This window comes from Balaenoptera borealis (genome assembly GCF_965194805.1).
Source record: "Balaenoptera borealis genome assembly, chromosome: 9".
NCBI classification, from domain to species: Eukaryota; Metazoa; Chordata; class Mammalia; order Artiodactyla; family Balaenopteridae; genus Balaenoptera; species Balaenoptera borealis.
The window spans coordinates 103893836-103915864 of NC_138873.1; positions in this window are offsets into that span (position 1 = coordinate 103893836).

The window sequence follows — 22029 nt, forward strand, 5'->3', positions numbered from 1 at the left end:
TAATGTGAGCCACCATTACAAAAAGTCTTGTATAATGAGATCCACAACTGTCTCCCATTCTCCATCCAGCCCTTGTTCTTAGAAGGGTGGAGCTGAAGGATCTTATCATAAGATCCTTATCTTATCCTATCATGTGGGCAAATAACAGAATCTTTCCTCTAGAGTGGAGGTAGAGAGTGGGTTTCCATTTCGAGTGTCTCTAGTTTAATCATCCTAAAATGGGGACAACCAACCAGAAGGTTATTAGGATTATTACCACTGACCTGAAAGCTTGCACCAACCTAAGAACTAGAATCATCCCTACTGGGATTGAAGCTTGATGAACAGCCGGGTGGACCAGAACCTCAGTCTCCCACTTATTTGTGGCTCAGGTCTGTCCGTGGATCTCACAATTATAGATGCTGCATTTTAAAGAATTATATTTTTGCATCAAACTTACTGCAGTATAATAGGACAGTGATATATTTATTAAATTAATTTAGGTATCTTAGATATCTTGTCCTCAAATCTTAGGACATCTTCAGTTATGGTAAACCTTTTGTTTACAATGGTGAATTTCACCTTATCTACTTCACCTAATCATTTCTCCTTCTTTTGTAATTTTGAAATTAGCAACAAGAGGATTTTTAAGAAACAAGGAAATATCAAATAAAAATAACTTGTTGGCTTTATCTAGCACCTTTATATAAATTCATAGTTAAGACATTGTTTTAGATATTGTTAGTTTCTACGTATGAGAAGTGATGTAACCTTTAGAGCTACAGGTTCAAATTCCCATCATTTTTACAGCATTAAAGCAAAATTTCCAGTTTGAGTCATACGGATTAATTTATGGAAATTTTAACTTTTCCTTTCTACCAAGCATTAGACTAGGCACTGGAAATGCCAAGATGAGTATGGCACAGTATCTGACTCTGAAAGGTTTATACTCTGATACAGCAGATAGAAGTAAAACGGATAAACTACATGATTTATTTGGTCAGTTAATACTGATAAATATGTACAAATGTTGGTGTAATATGGTGATGACTGTATGAAATGGTTTCCATCAAAGAAGGACAGGCCCATATTTTGGACTTCCATGAATTAAAGACAGCTTATAGCTGGTGACATCTGATATGTTTAACAATTTATGCAGGTGTTTATCAGGAAATTGGAAGTGGAATGAGCAGAAATTGATGCCATTGACGTGTAAAATTAATAAAGTCATAGAGGAATTTGGAGCATGGCATTTTAAGTAACTAAAAGTAGTTCAGTTGGGATTAACATACACACAATATTATATATAAAAATAAACAACAGTGACCTACTGTAGAGCACAAGGAACTATCCTCAATATTTTGTAATAACCTTTAAAGGAAAAGAATATTAAAAGGCTATATATAATGCATATATATATGTATAACTGAATTACTGTACTGTACACCTGAGACTAACATGACATTGTAAATCAACTATACTTCAATAAAAATTAAAAAATAAATAAAAAAATAAAAGTAGTTCAGTATGGCTAGAGCAAACATTTAGGGTGGGTAAAGGGTATTTTAGGGTGCTTAAAACCCCATCTATGTAGCACTCAAATTGTCATAGAAACCACGACGTATCAGCTGGCATTGCAAACAAATATTCAGAATATGAGTTTGAGCCAGTTTTGCTTTAACATATCGGTGGGGAATTTTGTCATGGTTATTACAGAGGATGTCAAGATTTCATTCTTTAACATGGAAAATAGTATAACTGATTAACATTGTTCAAGTTTCTCTTGAATATGCAGCGGGATTGTCATCCACAGCCACACTGTGACTGAGCCACATTTAATCTGCTGGAAGTAAAATGAAATAAATGGAATATATATGACACTCTGAAGAGTGGAATGCATAAATGTGCAATGAAAATATATGGTTAAACTGCATAGTAAGACACCATGAGGGAAGAAGTCATAAGAAGAGTATTTAGCATGAAGGTTTGGCAATTTTTCTACTATAATTATTTCATACATTACATTTATTTTTTATGAAATTAATAATGCTAAGAGGTACAAGTTGACAGTGATAGCAGCATATTGAATTATGAATTAGGAGATATGGGTTCCAGTCCCAACTCTTTCATAACAATTTTTTCACTTCAGACAAGTTCCTAATCTTCAGAGTTTAAGCTTAAATATTGTAAGATGGAGAGATTGTGTGACTCTGATTAATTTACATTATAGATAATTTAGTAAAAATTTACTTGTTGATATTTGAAATACATGTATATGTACTAAGTGAATAAAGCAAGATATGTAACATAGTATTTTAAATAAATATTATTAATTTGTTAATTTAGACTATATCAATATTTATTTAATATCATTAAAAACTATTAATGGGAAAATTCTTAGAGACCCCAATTATTGATTTAAATTTTCATAATGTTACCAAAATTTCTATGATGTTACTTAAAATGCATAAAAATAAAATTTATCATACATATCATAGGCTTGCATACTCAATTCAACCATAAACTTAAATAAAATTACAAAGTATATACAGAGCTAATAAAATGAAAATTATGGTAACAGTGTTATTTTAGCAGATTATGGTTTGTAGTCACCAAGTGTGTGCTTTCAACTCTTGTATGGGTGTTGACTTCAGTGGGAGAGCTTCTTTGAATTTTAGCAGAGTTTCTTTAAGTTTCATGTAGTTTGATTATGTCTCAGTGGTTTCACTGCTTTTCTCAAAGTGAAACCTTTCTTCACAGAGCAAGCTGGACAACTTTTGATTGTTGCCTGACATAAGCTAAACATATGTAGTTTAAATCTCCCTTTATCTTTTCTCATAGATAATACAATTAATACAATTGTTTTTCTGCTAAATTGAGTAGTCACAAACACAAATTCAAATGAATATATTAAAATTGAATAAACTGGGTATAAAAGGTGTATACCCTGAAGATCTAATTATGTTTATTCTTTCTTTTTCAATCTCAATCTCTTTCTTTCTCTCAAATACACTCAAACACATTTTCATACTTATATTAGTTATAAATGAAACCCTTAAATATAAAGGACATAATACAGAACTAGTTAAGCCTGGAATATATACCTATAGGTTTCCAAGAGTCTGAAGATTCCTTTCTGAGAGAAAAAACTGGACTTTTTGATAACTAGCTTTACACTTTGCTCACTATATCACTATTGGCAGCTAACCAGATACAACTAAAGTATAAAAAATTCTAATAAAATATTTTGTCATGGAAAGTTATGGGACTACTTGAAATTCCAATATATAAAATGTATGAAAAATATCACTACATTTCAGAATGTATCATGGAAGCTAGAATAGTATAGGCTTATATAATTATAATTGAATACAATTTCCTAGTAGACATTTCATACTAGTTTCAGGTACCTAAAGGGAGTGGCATTTGTGCCACTTAGCAAAGAGGAAAATTGAGGACTTTAGTAGGAAGAATTTTAAAGAAGTAATGTACCACATTTATGTAATTGTGTGATATTGGGCAAAGATTTGCATTCTCCCTGTCAAAATGTCCTCATTTGTACAATCATGATAATGATGGTGTGTTCATCTAAGACTATGGAGTTTAAATGAGGAAATGCTTGCAAAGTGTTTATAAACAATACACAGTATCTTCTGCTAAGGACCCATTGTTAACAGTGGAAAACTGTCATACAAATTCTTCATTTTCTGAACTAGTAATCATACATGGAACGATATATGCTTATGAAAGAAATGGACATTATATACAATATTTGATGAAAGAAGAAACCACCACTTGTAACTAGCTACAGTGAGTAAAAACCCATTTTGGCAAGAGTCACAACATGGCAGGTTAAGATAGTAAAAATTACTGAAATATCTCCAACAGTCACAAAAAGATTCATGTAAAACTCTGGAGATTCAGTTTCCTTTCAGTTTTCAAGATTAGTTCATAATATAGCATAATATAGGCTTTAGTTATTTTTCTACATATTTAAAAACATTAATTTTATACCAAAGTTTACTTTATGCAGGTTGTTAATGTTTAAGTAATAGGAGCATAACTGAGAAGAACAGATGTACCTCCCTACTGTGGGAGATCAGTTACATGATTTAATGGAAATAAAAGTGCAGGAATTATATTGATATTCTTGACAAAATTTCTTGGAAGAACAGCAAACCGCTGCTATGTTTTTCTTACTGTAAAATTTAATAAAGGGAAACCTCACTTAAAGTCTGGAGATCAGAAAGGGGACCCCTCATGCCCAATTAGGGTAGCAGAGCCCAACAGGAAGAAGAAAGACTCCTTCTTCTTTCCTGGTCACAACTCAGCCAACCAAAAGCCATGGACCTTTTTTTTAGCTCTCCCAACTCCTTTTCCCCCTCTATAAAAGAGTTCTCCTTTCCATTTTTGCTGGGGACTTGCATGGGTCTCACCATGACTGAAGACCCTGAATTGCAATTATTTGCTGATCCCAGATAAACCCACATTTGCTGAAAAAATAACTGGCAGTCTATTCTTTCTAGCTCAACATTATAATGGCTCAAAAAAGAAAAACTGAGGATAACAGAGGCCTTACTAAAATTGCACTTTCCTAAAATTTTTATAACAGGCTTTCTCACTGGAACATCTACTTGAAATTCTTGGTAGTAGTTTCCTAGAACATTTGAAAATAAGTAAGTATATAAAAAACATTTCCTCAAATAATGATTGACTTTTTAATTATGAGGAAAATTCTTTACTAGATTTCACATTAAATTGTAGAATATGATTTTTTTAATTGTATTTAAGGATTTTGAATTTTAGTTAGACTTACATGAAACTGAATGATTTCTTATCTATACGTTAGTTACTTTTTACTGATTTATTCTGCTTTATTTAATGACATTGTAAAGGGAAGTTATTGAAATTAAAATTATAAAATACATACCCTCAGTGTAGTTATTTGAATTAAAGTGGCTGTTTCATTTGTGCAAGACTCCCTTGCCATTCTTCTCCCTTCATGCATGTTACATATATGACCGAGTTACTATTGTTTTACATTCTTAGTGGTATTTCCTATCATTCTCCTATGTTTACTAGATGCTTGTAGTCTATACCTAGTCTCCATGAGAGGGTCGGTAGCAAATGGACATTTATAAACATTTCAGAGTTGGCTGTATTTCAAAACCCATAATCTGATCCAGATCTCACTGCTTTTTGCCAAGAATCACCTCATTTTCTGTTTTCCTTTGGTCTAATTTTTAACATAATTTAATTTTGCTGTTCTTTATAATAACAATTCACATCTGCAATTTCTGCTTTTTTGTATAAAACTATTTTAGGAGTTTCCATCTACAATATATTGTATTTCTACTTAACAACTAAATGAATTCTAGAATCACTCTCTTGTTCTTCTGTGCCTTATTTATGGTTTTACAGTTGATTCATTCTTTCAACATAGACAGAAGGTATTTCTTAAAGTTCTGTCTTTGATCATGTAATCTTGTTTGGACAAAGGAAGACTAAATCAGGTGTCAGCTTGTATTTTAGGGATTGCCTTGTGCAGAATATTGACTCTTGCTTCTCCAGTACTCTTTGTTAAAAAGAAGTGCATGCAATAGCAAAGTTATAGAATCAGATATAAAGTGATTTTTGAGTTAATATAGAAATTGATTTAGAGAAAATAATGTACTAATTGGCAGATTTCCTACAGATAACTTTAAAATAAATTTTTAAGTGGATTTTCTGTACGATGGCTCCATTCCATTATTAAAAATAGCCTTGTGTGCAAAATTACTGTGTATCATTTTAAACAGTCTTATTCATATGATACTAAAGTATGTAATTTGGTGTTTTAGTATATTGAGAGATTTGTGCACCCATCATTACAAAACTAATTTTAGAACAATTTGTCATCACAAAAGAACCTATTAGCATTCAGTCCCCAGGTCCCCACCTCAGATCTAAGCACCGTGACTAGTTTTCTGTCACCATAGATTTGTGTCTTCTGGGTATGTCAGATATAGAACCCAACCACATGTGAGTTTTGTGGCTACCTTCTCAGCAAAAAGTTTTCCCAATCTGGGCCTCCTCAGAGTCAGCTTCTGTTGCTTGCATTTCCCTGTAAGTTCTGTTTCTTTGTACATCTTTTTTTGTTGTTGTTGCTAACTGGGTATTTTAGATAATACATTGTAGCAACTGGAAAATTATACTCCAGATTATTTTTGTCCATAGCCCATATATCAAGTTTTCTTTATAACCAGCTATCCAATCACTAATATTTTGCTACAGTGGAAAGAAAATATTTTTAAAATAAATCAGAATGGGCCTTCCCTGGTGGTGCAGTGGTTGAGAATCTGCCTGCCAATGCAGGGAACACGGGTTCGAGCCCTGGTCTGGGAAGATCCCACATGCCGTGGAGCGACTAGGCCCGTGAACCACAATTGCTGAGCCTGCGCGTCTGGAGCCTGTGCTCCGCAACAAGAGAGGTCACGATAGTGAGAGACCCGCGCACTACGATGAAGAGTGGCCCCCACTTGCCGCAACTAGAGAAAGCTCTCGCACAGAAACGAAGACCCAACACAGCCATAAATAAATAAATAAATAAATAAATAAATAAAATTAAAAAAAAAAAGTTAAAAAAAATAAATCAGAATAAAATATTAATAAAATCATTTTTATGTTTTAGGACTATATTGTTTGGAGAAATTTTCTTAATCATGTTTATTTTGAAAAGAAGAAGGTTACATGTATTATAAAGTCTGTATAAAATATGAAAGGCCATACATTTGTGATTCTAGATTGCTTACAGTTTCTCCTTGTGATGTACTCTTAAAAAGAAAAAAGAAGAAAAAGACACCTCAGATTGTTTTTTTTTTCCCCCCCAGATGGTTTGGCAGCTCAGTTTCACCATTCCCCAGAGAGCCCTCAGACATTTATGTGATTTAATGGCCTGCTATTATTAAGCCAGAGAGATTTTATTTTATGTTGTGATTGCCATAACTATTGCATTAACATTTGAATAATAGGCAATATCACTGAGATGTATCAATGTATCTTTCAGTGACTCTATATTCCTTTCTTATGACTTGCTTATTGATGCATGATAAATGCAATTATAACAATAATAAGTCATCAAACATTCTGGCAGAACTGTGGGTGGTGGGGGGATGGGGTTGAAGGTGGCTGGAAATTGAGCTTGTTGAGAGACCGTTCAGCACAGGAGAAATGACATGTGTCATATTGTCCCACAATGAGAAGACGGGGGACATAGGGATGGCCTAGTGTCAGCAACATGTGCAAGTTTTGTGCGACTGGAATCTCTGGTTGTGTTTCTGGTTAGCCTATGGAACACAATAGTAATAGAAACAAACAACCCAATCAAAAAATGGGCAGAAGACCTAAATAAATTTCTTCAAAGAAGACATACAGATGGCCAAGAGGCACATGAAAAAATGCTCAGCCTCACTAATTATTAGAGAAATACAAATCAAAACTAAAATCAGATATCACTTCACACCAGTCAGCATGACTATCATCCAAAATTTAAAAATAATAAATGCTGGAGACGGTGTGGAGAAAAGGGAATGTACTTTTTACACCTTTTACACTGTTGGTGGTAATGTAAGTTGGTACAACCACTATGGAGAACAGTATGGAGTTTCCTTAAAAAAACTAAAAGTAGAGCTACCATATGATCCAGCAATCCCACTCCTGGGCATATTCGGAAGAGGTGAAAGCTCTAATTCAAAAAGTTACATGCACCCCAATGTTCATAGAAGTACTATTTACAAAAGCCAAGACATGGGAGCAACCTAAATGTTCATCAACGGATGAATGGATAAAGAAGATGTGGTACATATATACAATGGAATATCACTCAGCCATAAAAAAGAGTGAAATAATGCCATTTGCAGCAACATAGATGTGCCTAGAGATTGTCATATCGAGTGAAGTAAGTTAAACAGAGAAAGACAAATATTGCATAATATAGCTTATATGAGGAATCTGATAATGATACAAATGAACTTATTTACAAAACAGAAACAGACTCACAGACTCATAGAATGAACATGAGGGAAAAGGAGGAGATCCACAGTGGCTGCAGGACACCTTTGTGGCTCCCAAACTACTTGTCATATTTCAGTATATTGTGATGACTTCTACAGTTGAGTGTGTCCAAATAAGTTGATTTAAGAATATTTTATAAATTTAATAACATTTGCCCTTCAAAACTAACAAAATAAAAACACAAAACAAAACAAGAGAACTCCAACAACCGTAGAATGAAATTAGAAGCAATGAGAATGCAAGTGAAAATAAAATGGTATTGTTAATATTTCTCACAGTATGACTACCTCAGCCACATTATGGCATAAGAATAATAGTCTAATATGATAAGAATCCCAAAACTTAAAATCACAGCAATTTAAAATATGGGTACTTGACTAATGGTTTTATAAAGCCATAAAAATCAGTAAGACATACAAAAACTAAACATCTTAAATATGAAGACCGAAATGAGAGCATTTTCAGCAATATTTAAAATCATGCAACTGTTAATTCATTATTTTATACAATTTCATCCAACAATCCTAAATATTTAGAATTCTATTTTGAAATTTCTTACTTAATAAAAAAAGACCCAAATCCACAAAAAATTAAAGAAATATCTATTTTTCTTGTTATGGAGAAAATGGTTAAAATACTACTAAGAAAACAATAGGACAACAGTAAAAGTCTGTTGTCTATAAACACTGACAAAGAGTATGCATAGAATACATTAAAAACATTTTTTTAAACCAGCATTAGAAAAAATTTTCAATGTGAAAGACTTTTTTTTTTTTTTAATTTGAATTTAAAGTACAGCTACTTTTAATATGTTCCACTTCTGGCATAATATATAGAAAAACACTGAATGAAAGATGAACTGGAGAAGCATGAAAATGACTTCTATATAGAAAAAGTTGGCCACTAATAGTGTTTGCTTTGACTGTAGTGGAAAGAAAAGATTAGGTCACTGAGGTAGCCCATATGTTAAAGGCATTTCTTGCATCAGTAGTAAGTAGCTAAGCAGGTTACCAGCAAAGGAGGTGATAACTGGAGGGCATCACTGGTGACACACCATGGTTTTACTATTTGTATTGTTGGTGGAGAGACCCCTTAGGAGAATCACGTAGGAATCCACACAGAAGTCCTAGTGTTGGGTCAAAATGTAACGGAGGCAACAGAAGATGTCAGCTTTCTGAGATATTAGAGATGCAATGCTCAAAGACATGCTTGTGGATTGTACACTGGATTGTGTGTAAAATATTGCAGTCACAGATGACACAGACTGAAGTTTTGTCCTGAGCAACTGACTGGATGGTGAAGCCACCAAAGCTTTCTGTTAAGGGGGATCAAGCACATGGAAACTACAATCCATCGCCAGCATGATGGACACCGGACAGTGTTCTGGAAAATCCAGCACAATAGAAATGCCTCCTTCTCAGTTCCTGTATTTTTATTTTCCTAACAAATTTGACTTAAAATTTAAGTCTAGAACAAACACATCAAGTGTATCTCCTTGTCAGCTGAGGAGAAGAAACACCATCAGTTTGTATTGCTTCCATGTTTATAAGACACCTACTGTCATCCAAAACACACCATCCTTTATGGATCTCCCTGGGGTCACTAGTGAGCACATGGATTTTGTTCACTAAAAGTTTTTGGAAGAAATCTAATAATGTCTTAATAAAAGTGATTCCAAGGTAACAATGAACCCAAGGCTGAAAATGTACTGTCCTATTTTTTTTTTTTTGTCCTATTTTTTATCCCAACTTATTTTCAACCATATTTTCAAACTGGCATAAGAAAGAATCTCAAGCAGGTAAAGTGACATCATACAAATACTCTTATAATGCAAATGTCAACAATATAGTTGGGCAAATTTGAGTATAAACTCATGCACATTATCAAAATTATTGATAGATATCTTAGCCCAATAAATAAATATTTTTTCATGTTAAAGACCAAGGAAGAAATCAACATCCAAAGGAATCAGAGTCTACCAGACCATGTCAGATTATGATTCTGTATGGAAAGACTCAATATTGTAATAATTTCAGGCCTCGCACATTAATGTAGTTTCATGCAATTCAAGTTATAATGCCAATAGTTTTTTGTTTTTTTATGTGGGGGGGAGGATGGTTGGTTAATATGATTTTAAATGCATATGAAAAAATTCTTGAATAGACAAGAGTATGAACAATAATAGAAAAAGTGGAGAGAGAATTAGACTTGACATATATGTAAGCAAGCAAAATATATGTATAAATAGACAAACATATACTGTTATAGCATTGCAAATCCAGATATATTTAGGCCTATTAAATGGAAAAAAATTGAAATATTTAATAAATTAAAAAGACAAAATAGGTATCTAATAAAATAAAATTAATTGAAAATACATTCCAAAGAAAATATTGCACCAGAAATAAAAATTATTGATGTGCAATCAGATTATATAAAACAAACAATGAAATATTGTTTGAAATGAGGAAATCCTCACAAATGATAAAAATTCTATTCTAAAGGATCAAAATTATTTTCATATCTTTTGAAAATGCTATAAATTCCTAGGATTTCAAAACAACAAAAATGGAGTTTAATTGCTTGTAGGAAATATAAAAATAAAGATAGAGACACTGTTCTCAAGAAGGTGACAAGAAACCAGATCTGACTCCAAGCAACAGGAATAATCACATTCCATCCAGTCTTTCCCACTGAGTACAGCTATAAAACCTAGACAAAAAGCATGCAGAAGCTGTCTGACACCACACAAAATAGGAAGGGTAGAAGATCACAACTCAAAATAACACCAAAATAACTGAGTTTTTTTTCCCCCTCTGGTATGCCATTATTTTCCCTCTGGTGTCCACAGCCTGAGAGCAATGTGTGCGAATTGGCCACTGGTGTGGAAACAAGAGAGCTACAGAAGAAATCTAGTTCCAACTCAGACTGGAGAGGGAGATTGCTAATGTTCAGAGAGAATACAGAAACCCTTGTTCCCTTTTTTTTTTTTTTTTTTTGGCTTTTCTTCCTTAGTGTGCACCCTGGCCCCTAAATAATTCCATGGTGGTGGTGGAAGCTGATGGCAAGGGTAGCTGGCATTAGCCAAAACTCTGAGGGAGGGTTACTTTCTGTTTGCTAGAATAGCAATTCCAAGAGAGTGGGACCAACTCCCATTGTTGTTATTTTTCCTTCTTTGTCTTTTTGCTGCTTGGTCCTAGGTGCGAGTGCAACTGCCCACTGCAGAGCACAGTAACTAAACCTCAGCTTTCTGGCAAGAGGGATGAAAAGGGGGATTTCAGGAAAGTAGAATGCACAGGAGAGATGACAGAGAAGGAGGAGGTCAGTAAGGTGACCTCATCAAATGTTCAACGCATTCCTGGACTGCACAGATGTGGATCTGGTCCTATTCAGCATACCAAAGGCAAAAAAATTGAAATAATAGACAGAGCACCACTTATCTCCCAGCTTGGCCACAGGTGGCTCTCATCCGTGACTGGTGTGAATCATACAACCAAACCTTTGAAAACTGAAGGCACATTAAAAACACAACCCACAGAAAGCAGGTTGGAACTTGTGGCCAGACTAACCAGATTAGCTGCTTGCTAAAACAAACAAAATACCAATATTCTCAACAGTATTTAAATACAATCAGCATCTCATACATAGTATTTTAAAAGGTCAGAATACGGTCTGCAATTAACACGTGGAGAATAAGAAAAATCTCAACTCACATTGGAAAATCCAATCAACAGATACCAATGTTGAGATGTTGGATTTATCTGACAAAGACTTTAAAGCAGCCATTAAAAAATGCTCTACTAAGTAGTAATGAAAACTACTGAAACTAATGGAAAAATAAAATCTAAGCAAAGAAGTGAAAGTTATAAAGATGAATCAAATAGAAATTTTACAACTGAATAATGAAATAACTGAAATAAAAATTTTCACTGAGTGGGCTTAATTCAGAACGAGGATGACAAAGAAAAGAGTCAGTGAACTGGAACATAGATTAGTAGAAATTGTACATCTGAATAAAGAGAGAAAAAGTAGTGAAAAAAAGATGAGTAGAGCATCAGAGTCTTATGGGACAGTGACAAAAGTATTAACATTTGTGCCATCAGAGTCCCAGAAAAAGAAGACAAAGAATACAGTACTAAAAAAAAAGAAAAAAAAAAAAAAAAAAAAGAAAAAGAAATAGAAAAAGAATGGCTGAAAAAGTCCCCACTATGCTGAAAGATGTAAACCTACAAATTCAAGAAACACAGGGAACTCAAAATAATAAAAAAATTAAACAAAATGAAAACCAACAATAACCATGCCAGACATATAAAAAAGAAACCACTGGAAACTAAAGACAAAGATTGACTATAGCTTGGGTATATTTGTACTGAATCTCTTGCTATTGAATTCCATGTAAAAAATCTATAATTTTTTTGATCTGGCACAGGGCTTTGAACAAATTTTCTTATCCTGTCTTACTTATTTCAGATTATATATACTGTATCTATTTCTTCATTCTAAAAGAATATAACATTGCAGTATCTGCCTTTTTGTTACACTAAAATATGTACAAAAAGCATAAAATGTCACCTAACATCATTTTGGCATTAGTGATTCAAGGTTATTTCCTTTATTAATTTTATGACATAGTAGAAAAATGCTAATATATTGTAATTTTCTATGCATTTGAAGTGTTTTTAAAATGCAATGTTCTGATGTTTCACATAAAAGTACATTACAGTGTATAATTTATTCTTTTCTGTGAATGACTCCCATCATTAAAATTATTCTAAAAACCGTATATTAATTTGCTACAATTTAGAAAAGTCTTCAGAAGAGAAACGATTTTGGGCCATAATTATGTTTGTTAAGTAGATTCATGAAAGTATAAGCAATAGAGAATTCTGGTTAATATAATGGTACTTCAAACAAGTAGGTATATGTGGGTATAAAAATGTAAATAGAAACCCTTTTGTTTGTTAGTTATTATCAAAATTTCTAACATCCAATTTTTTATCTGATTTTCCAGGTATGCCCTGCACCACAAAATAAATGCTACTCTCTCAGAATCCATTCTCAGTAAAACTTAATCTCACTGAAAAGATTAAGAGGATTTAAAAGAAATCTTAAGGTAGGAAGCTTAAAAGTTCTTTATATCTATAAAGTCACATGAGAATATCTCAAGTTCTAAGAAGTGTTGCTGAAAAGAAGCCTTTAAAACATATACAAAGGTAGCATTTCTTTTGATAGACAGATTTACTTTGATCTCTTAGAACATTTTTCAAACTATTGGGCAGTTAAGCATTGCTCCTCCTATTCAATCCTCTATAACACACACACACACACACACCCTAGTCTGCCTGTTGATTTAAAGATGAGTTTTTCGGGGGGGATAAAATATTTGTGATTAAACACCTTTAATCAGAACATAAACATTCCACCTTCATCTCTTTTTTAATAAAGTAAAGAAGCCCCAAGTTAAGGTATAAGAAGAAGCAAAGAATTCAGTTTATGCAGGATGGAGTGGAAACAGTTCTAATGACATCTGGCATCTGGTTATGTAGCAAGGCTGCTGGTTGAACGGGATGGATTGTTAATTATAAGTATCAAAATGCCTACCTTTTGAGTATCTGATAGAGAAATCTTTTTTAAAGTTTGGTATAATGAGAAATTGATAGAAGTGGAACTATAGTGTTAGATTTTCAAGTTACAGAAAGAATTGTTAAATCTGTAATATCCTTGAAAACAAGACTGTGTAAAAGGTAGAATATAGTACAGAATTTTAATATTTTAAAGACCCTCCCAATTTATTACTGCTGAAAATAGTTGGAAGTTATGTAGAGCTGTTCATATAAGTGATATTTAGTGTCATGCAGAATAACCTGTTTGTTTATTATAGTATCGTTTTCCTTCTGAAATCAAAGACCCTGGTCATTTGAAATGGTACAAAAAGAGAAGTTACACATTTTTACAGCACGAAGTAACATTTTAGTAAAGATATTAATATGGTTTCATTTCAACTTCACTTTTGAAAAGGAAAGCATACTAATTTGCACATTTTTAAGTAAACCATGCCCATAATGTTCAAACATTAGTGAGCGAGTATATCACTTGAATTACTTTGGCAAAATTACCTTCAAGTTAAAGATGAGTGCTGTCATTTACATGGATATCATTTTGAAGTCAGTTATAGAAAAAAACATGGTTGTAATTTAACAGTGGAAAAAATAATTTAAAATGGACTGAAAGCAAGGAAGAAGGGTTGATGCATTGGAGGAAAAAGTTGCACTTTCAAAGTCATTTAGTCCACAATTTTCCCAATTTTAAGTTTGCCTGGGATGTAGGTGAACCTCTTCTGAAAATTTGCATTGCTTTTTGTGGAAACGTGTTTCATGTGGAATTTTGATTTCTAGCACAGTGAATATTTGCATTGTCTAATGTGTATGTTAGTTTTATTTTAATCTCAAAAGAGAAAAAATGTTTCCCTGTAAATATTGGTGCAGTATATGACCCAGGTGTTGGTGGCAGGGAGGGAGATATGTATTCTGACCAATAAGTAATTTTGAAGATTGTGAAAAATGTCTTGCTTGCGTAGGTCAAAAACTAATAAAACTCCTACCAGGTATTATTAAAGCAATGGTCTGGATCTCCTGGTACTTACAAAGAAGTTTTTGGCAGAATATGATAAATGAGTGTTAATATAAGCGTGACCACGTAGGAGATATAACAAAATGTATACTGAGTTTCTCAAAACGTGAATCTACCATATACTTAAGGCCAAAAGTTAAGAAACACTTTCTCTGCTTTTTTTTTACCATTTGAAATTAACTAAAATTGGTAAATCATTTATGAAATTACATAATTTTGAAGATCTCCTGTAAAGAAATCTTAAAAAAAACAACAGAAATTGATAGAAGTAGGAAAATTCTGCATGTAAGAAATGCAAACTGGGGAGGAAGATATAAATAATTAACTTTTATGGTGTTCTAGGTACCTGATAACTGATATCACACATCTATGTAAGACAATAAAGGGGAATTAGAATAATTTAAATATGTCCGTAAATAAAAATTAAAAACAATAACTCATAGGTGGTAGACATTATTACTACCTTACTTGTTTCTTTCCTTTTATGCATATGCCCCCTTGAAGTAAGATGAGGTCACTTGAGATTTTCTTTGGTCAACAAAAAATGAGGGGAAATGTTGTGCCTCATTTCAGGATAGAAGCATTTAAGAGTCACTGCCTGGTCCCTGTCTTCTTCTTCCTCGCCGGTAACAAACGGAGGTGTAATACAGTGCGGCGGCTGGGAATATCAAGCCATTAAGTAGGAGAAAGCTGCCTGAGAGCTTCCTACTGATTTACAGCGAGAACTAAATGTCTGTGGTGTTAATCTTCCGAGATTTTGTCTTTGTGTACCACAGCATAAAATATCCTATCCTGAGAGAGAGAGATTCAATAAATTATTTTAAAATGGTTGATGTGTTTTTCTACTTGAATGTTAATTTAGATAGTAAAGTGGCCATGTAGGAATTAAAACATCAAATAGTACTAAGGAAAAATGAAAAATTCATTTTTAATGTCAAAAAATGAAAACAAAACAAAGTCAACTCCAAACACATGCAAAGTCAAAATTGTCAATTACCCAAAATCTCCTTGACTCCCTATGACTGATCAGTAAAAACGACCAAACTTTGCAAGGAATTAAGGCTCAACACAACATACCTTTCCATTTTTGCTACTGTTAGTGGGAATGCTCTCCCACTAATCTTCAAGTGCTTTAAAATTTGATCCAAAGTGCAGAAAAATTAATGGTGGTTTAGAACTGGGATACGTGGGCAGCACTCCAGCTCTGCCTCATGTAGAGAGTGAAGTTGGACTGCTCACATCATCTCGCTGTGACTGTTGATCATAGATATAGTTAAGAGGGTGGATAGCAGATTTCTACTGATTAACCAATTCCAAAGATCTACCTGCAGATCCCTGAATATTTGCTCTACTTTACCACACAGAGGCCTGTGTGTCTGTTCTTTCATCTCTCTGATCCATCTCTTCCTTCCTATTTCATTGTTTCTAAGGCTTATCGACATTTCAAGACCTCACCAAAATGCCACTTCCTCCATAATGCTTTCATTCCTCTCTCATTAAATATTATCTCTGTTTAAACTCCATTTTATAGTATCACTGCCTCTCATGGCAGTGATAATATATTAATTTGTTGATTATTTATTTTCATATTTTGCTGGTTTGATTTATTATAGTTTTTCTAAAGTGCACAATACATGCTTAAGAGCATTATGCCACACAGTACTCACTATGGTTTCCTTAATGTAATATATGCTCTAAGTATACTTTTAGAACAATAAATAAAAAATGCCCAAAAGGACCCAAGGACAAAAAGTAAGGAACGAAAAAGTCGAAGCAGGACTTCTATCAAAATACTTTCCTATAAGGACCATTAGAAAATGGTCACTACCTTTACTCCATCAAGTCGAGTTATTTGTTCTTTTACTCTATTAATTCATCTTTCCAAATATTATATTTCTATTTACTTTCTCTTATCTAACATCTGAGACGTTTTACTTAATCTAGGTCTTCGAGTTAGTACTATAATCATTCTTGGGAGTTACTTTACTTGGAGACCTTTGCACTTCACTGAGCCTTAAAAAATGTAGAACTACATTTCAAAATGCATTAAGATCATTTTAAGAACAGAAAATCTTATCTATATCATTCAGATTCTGTTAGATTATATTGTACATTGCCTTTTGCTATATTGTGGAATCAAAAAAATAAAGTTCAGCTAATGGTTATTTTCAGTTTCAGTATTTTGATAAGAGATATATATTTGTTATTTCTAAAGTTTCTGCATTTTGAAAAGCTATAGATAGATATAATTTTTATATGTAATCAAAATATTTACTAGCTGAGCACAAAAATAACAAAAAAAGAGAGACCATATCCATGTGTGTGCCTGTGTTCACCATTCCTCTGTAACTGAATGCTTAGGTAGCAAATATCCAGAATACTCTAAAATGATATTTTATGTATAATAAAAGTCTGACATGTTAACTTTAAAGTAATATCAACTCAATTATGGTTTTCATGGTGCTTAACAAAAGGTTTTTCTTGCAGACTGTTATATTTAATACTCATATGATAATGAAATAGATAAAACACGTATTATTTATCTAAAATAGTTATCTGTAAAGAAATATGGAGAGAAGTTTATTTGCCCCAAATCAAACTGTTATAAGTTTTAAAGGCATGATTTGAGTCTAAGATTTTTTTATTCTAATCTGTATATACCACATTCTTTCTCCAATAAGTGTAATGTCAAAATTTTTCCATTTGCAAAATTTTAATGCCTTTATTTCTTTAGCTCTGTTAAATAGTTAATCTGACACACTAATTTAATAAAGTTGTTTTAGCAGTATACAAAATGTTTACTGTTTCCTGGCTATGAAGCACTCCATAGCCCCTTCTGAACAACATTATTTTGAGGAATTATCTCTTCCAATAGGACATGATTTGTTGAGACCACATCAGAGACATGTCCTCCCATGGCCAGTGGATTAAGCTCTTCTATCAGAGGTTCCCTCCCAAGAGTGTGATTCTGATAAGGTGCAAAGAAAGGGTAGACTGCCCCTTTCCTGAAGCTCATCCTGTGTCCAGTACCTGGATCTCTGCACCTGACTCAGTTCTAAATAGTGTTCAGGAGTTTTTCCCAAGCCTTTCTGTAAGTTCTGACAGCTTATTATATCTTTCCCATAACTTACCTGTTCTTAAATTCTCCAGGGGGATTTGTATTACTTGCAACTGAAGAATTCTAGTATTATTGATCATCATCAACTTATTCATAATTATTTTTGCTAATGCATTACATATCAGACAATGTCAAGCACATACTTAATCAAATGTAATGATTAGAAAATGAATTACTGAATTATTGAATAATGAATGTACTATTGAATATAATGTATTCTCCACTTAAAAGTTGGGTCATACATAACATTCAGTGATCTATCTCAAACTAAAAATGCATTAACTCATTCACTTAGAAAATGACATGTTGTTACTTGTTAGTGAAAGCTCAAATGCACAAGATGTAATTACCATTTGGGAAAGGCAAGAGTGGTTTTGAATTCTATAGACAGTTTTATACTGCATGCAAATGTCTATGTGTTACTTTTTCAGAGTTAGATAAAATGCCAAACTCCAAATCTATTTAAGGGTATACAATGCATGTTGGAGAGGCACTATTTAGATTCATTAAAGTAAATGTAGCTATATATTATTAGGTTTTTAAGTTTATTTTATTAAAACAGAGGGGATTGTTTTAAAGGAATATATTTAACATGTTTTCAACATCATTTTCATTAAAACATCAATCTGTCTACTCACTGAAGAGGGCATTAGAATGGGGCAAGTCTACGAATATGGAGACCAAATAGGAAGTTATGGAACTGATCCATATTTAACCATACTAATTAGCACCACTGTCTCCTCAATCATCAGTCTTATTGACATGACCCCTTAACTATCTCTTTAATGTGTTCATTTCTACCACATTAATCCAAGATAATTGGTATCTCGTTTGAACTATTAGAATAGTCCCTGACTTGTTCCTCAACTTCCAATCTTGCCACTCACTAATGCATTCCTTGTACTTGCAGACAAAGGAATATTTTTTGAACAAATATGGTTAGATCAATTCCTTATTTTCGTCTTTCAATGATTTACCTTCCTATCCTTAACATAGCCTATCAGAACATGCAGCCTATTTTTAAATTTAAATAATACCTTTAAAATTTTAAAGAGACTCCCATATAAAGAGGATAATTAAGTGGTTGTACCTACTGAGTAACTGTCCATAATCATGGCATACTCATGAATCCATTTCCTCCTTCATCAATATTATATTATTCTAAATCCATTTTATAACTCTAGGGTCTATTATAAAATGAAAAGGAATGGAAAATAATGAAAGCACATACAAAGTAGATAATTTAGTTTTGTAATGGGTAAGAAAACAAATTTTAAACATTGTAAGGATTCAGAAATCAAATATGGAGAGTGTTGCTCATATGCATGGAAATATCTGATAAAAAACAAAACTCCTTCATAAGGCAAAGATATGAATATTTTAATTAATAAATGCTTCTCCTATCAAACACTGAAGTTACCTCATGTCTCCAAATCCACAGCTATATTTGAATGCAAATTGTTTTCACTACTTTTAAACAGGTAAAGAATAAACGTTTTTTTTTAAACTAACCAGACTCTTGGTGTACATAGACATTCTCTTAAAAGTAAATAATCCCCAAAGTTTAGAAAATAAATGGACCTCAACATATAAGTACTTAATTGTCTCCTTAAACATTTTAAAATTGAAAAAATGATGAGAGCTTTTGGTTATTTTATTTTGAAGAATATTTCACTTTTATTAGTGAAATCAATGAAAAATACCAGATACTTAAAGTGACCTAAGTTTTAGAAATATCTAGTCCATAATTTGTTTATAAGTTATAGTTTATTCCAATTATGATCAGTGTACTTTATAAACTTTATAGATTTCCTTTATTTATGTCATTAAAGTGTTTATTTTTCCTTCACTCATACATAATGTCTTTCATTGTATTTGAAAGTATCATTCTGTTAGCACTGAGAAGCTATCCAATAGACTCTTTGCCATAATTTTGCCCATTATTGTTAATGTAAAGAGAATTCATAACATTCTCACATTAGTATTCTAAAACAAAAGACTTTGGGATTAAAAAAAATACTACATTAGCATAGATATCCATATAAATTTCTTTTATTTCTGAAATAATATATTTATTATCTTATTATTATTTATAAGCAACAATATATCACTCCCTTAATATTCAAAGCAATACAGATTGCATTGCATTTTACACTCTAAGGATTCATAAAGGACTGAAAAATTAAGTAGCTTGCTTCATTCACATTTTAAATCTACAGAAATAAAATAAGAATAAAATAATTTTACTTTATTTATACTAACAGATTGCATAAACTATTTAAATCTACGTTAGTAGTAGCATGCATTCAAAGAAAGAAGTGAACATGTGAAAAATTACCTAGTAAATTATTTCCTATTTAAGCTACGTATGATATTAGCTTAAAATACAAAGTTTTTGACATTACGTTTTATAATTTTGTATTTATTTACCTTGATATAATCACAGATACATAGATCATACACGTAACAATGTGGAATTAAGCCCTATTTTTTTTTTTCAGCAAGTCTTGATTCTTCTGGAAAATTTCTGCACATGCCTCAGCAGGCATTACCCCAAGCTTGGATTTTTGGGAGCACTTACGATCTTGAAGTGCAGATTTGGAAGCATGGCCTACTTGTGCTTTATGTGAGACTTTAAAAGCTCCAATTTTTAATTATTATTAAATAAATATTTATCATAAATATTTAATCTTATAGTATTATATCTAAATTTTCTACATTATAGTAATTTTCCAAAGAAAGATAATAATTATAGGTGGGGAAAATGGCTAATCAGATAAAAATGAAAGGATGCTATGAGAGCATCCTTGACCAAACTTGGCAAAATAATTGATTAGCCATAACCATAGTACAACATCTATAGGAGAGGTATGCAGCCATCAAAGTAGTGTTTACCAATGAGGCTTCATCCCAGACAGAATAAGTCATAATTTATCTGGATACAGCACAGGATACATTTCTAACAATCCCCTTTGGTACCTATCATGTATCCAGCTGAATTCTGATCCAGGATAAGTATTTGAGAATCTAAATAAACAAACCTTAAAATCAAAACAATAAAACAAAAAGACACTTTCTACAAATTATGGGATATTTTTAATTGTGTTATCCAAACTCTTCATGAAAGAAGGAATGGCTTCTCTGTCAAATCCTTAACCCTTCAAAAGAAGACCATGACATTGAAATTAACCTAATAGAAAAAGCACTCCCTACCACACACACACACACACACACACACACACACACACACTCACACACACACAGAGAATACATCGTTATGCCTTATTATACACAGGATATTGGCTAATATAATAAGACCTTACATCCAGGAATGATACCTTGCATATTTCATAAACTGAAAGTCTTGTCTATAACATGTAATTTTAAGGGATAGTTAATAAATTATAATTTTTGAAACAAATACCTATGTAAGTACCTACTGGTGTTAGGAATAATTATGAAAGAATCTTTGCAAATATATGTGTGAAATAGATTGAAAATAAGTAACTGACATTGATTCCTTAACATATTTGAGTCTGGTACCTACCAAATTATCAAATAAATAACTTTTTCTAGGTAAATCGTGGTTTTGGATTAGATTGCATAATAAAAATAATGGATTATTCTCAGATTTGGAAAAGATCGTGAATATTATGTATTTAAATATTCTTCTTAGGGTAGGAAAACATCTAACATTTATGCTGTTTATGTATAATTTATAACCTCTGATTTCCCCTACTTGTCTAAAATTTATTTGAGAAAGCTTATACTAAAAGAATAATACAAAATAGTCATGGCAGGGGGTCTGGGCAAGATGGTGGAAGAGTAAGACGTGGAGATCACCTTCCTTCCCACAGATACATCAGAAATACATCTACACGTGGAACTGCTCCTACAGAACACCCACTGAACGCTGAAAGAAGACATCCAAACCTCCCAAAAGGCAAGAAATTCCCCACGTACTTGGGTAGGGAAAAAGAAAAAAGAAATAACAGGACAAAAGAATAGGGACGGGACCTGCGCCAGTGGGAAGGAGCTGTGAAGGAGAAAAGGTTTCCACACACTAGGAAGCCCCTTCAAGGGTGGAGACTGCGGGTGGCAGAGGGGGGAAGCTTCGGAGCCATGGAGGAGAGCGCGGCCACAGGGGTGCAGAAGGCAAAGCAGAGAGACTCCTGCACAGAGGATCGGTGCCGAGCAGCACTCACCAGCCTGAGAGGCTTGTCTGCTCACCCGCCGGGGCAAACCGGGCT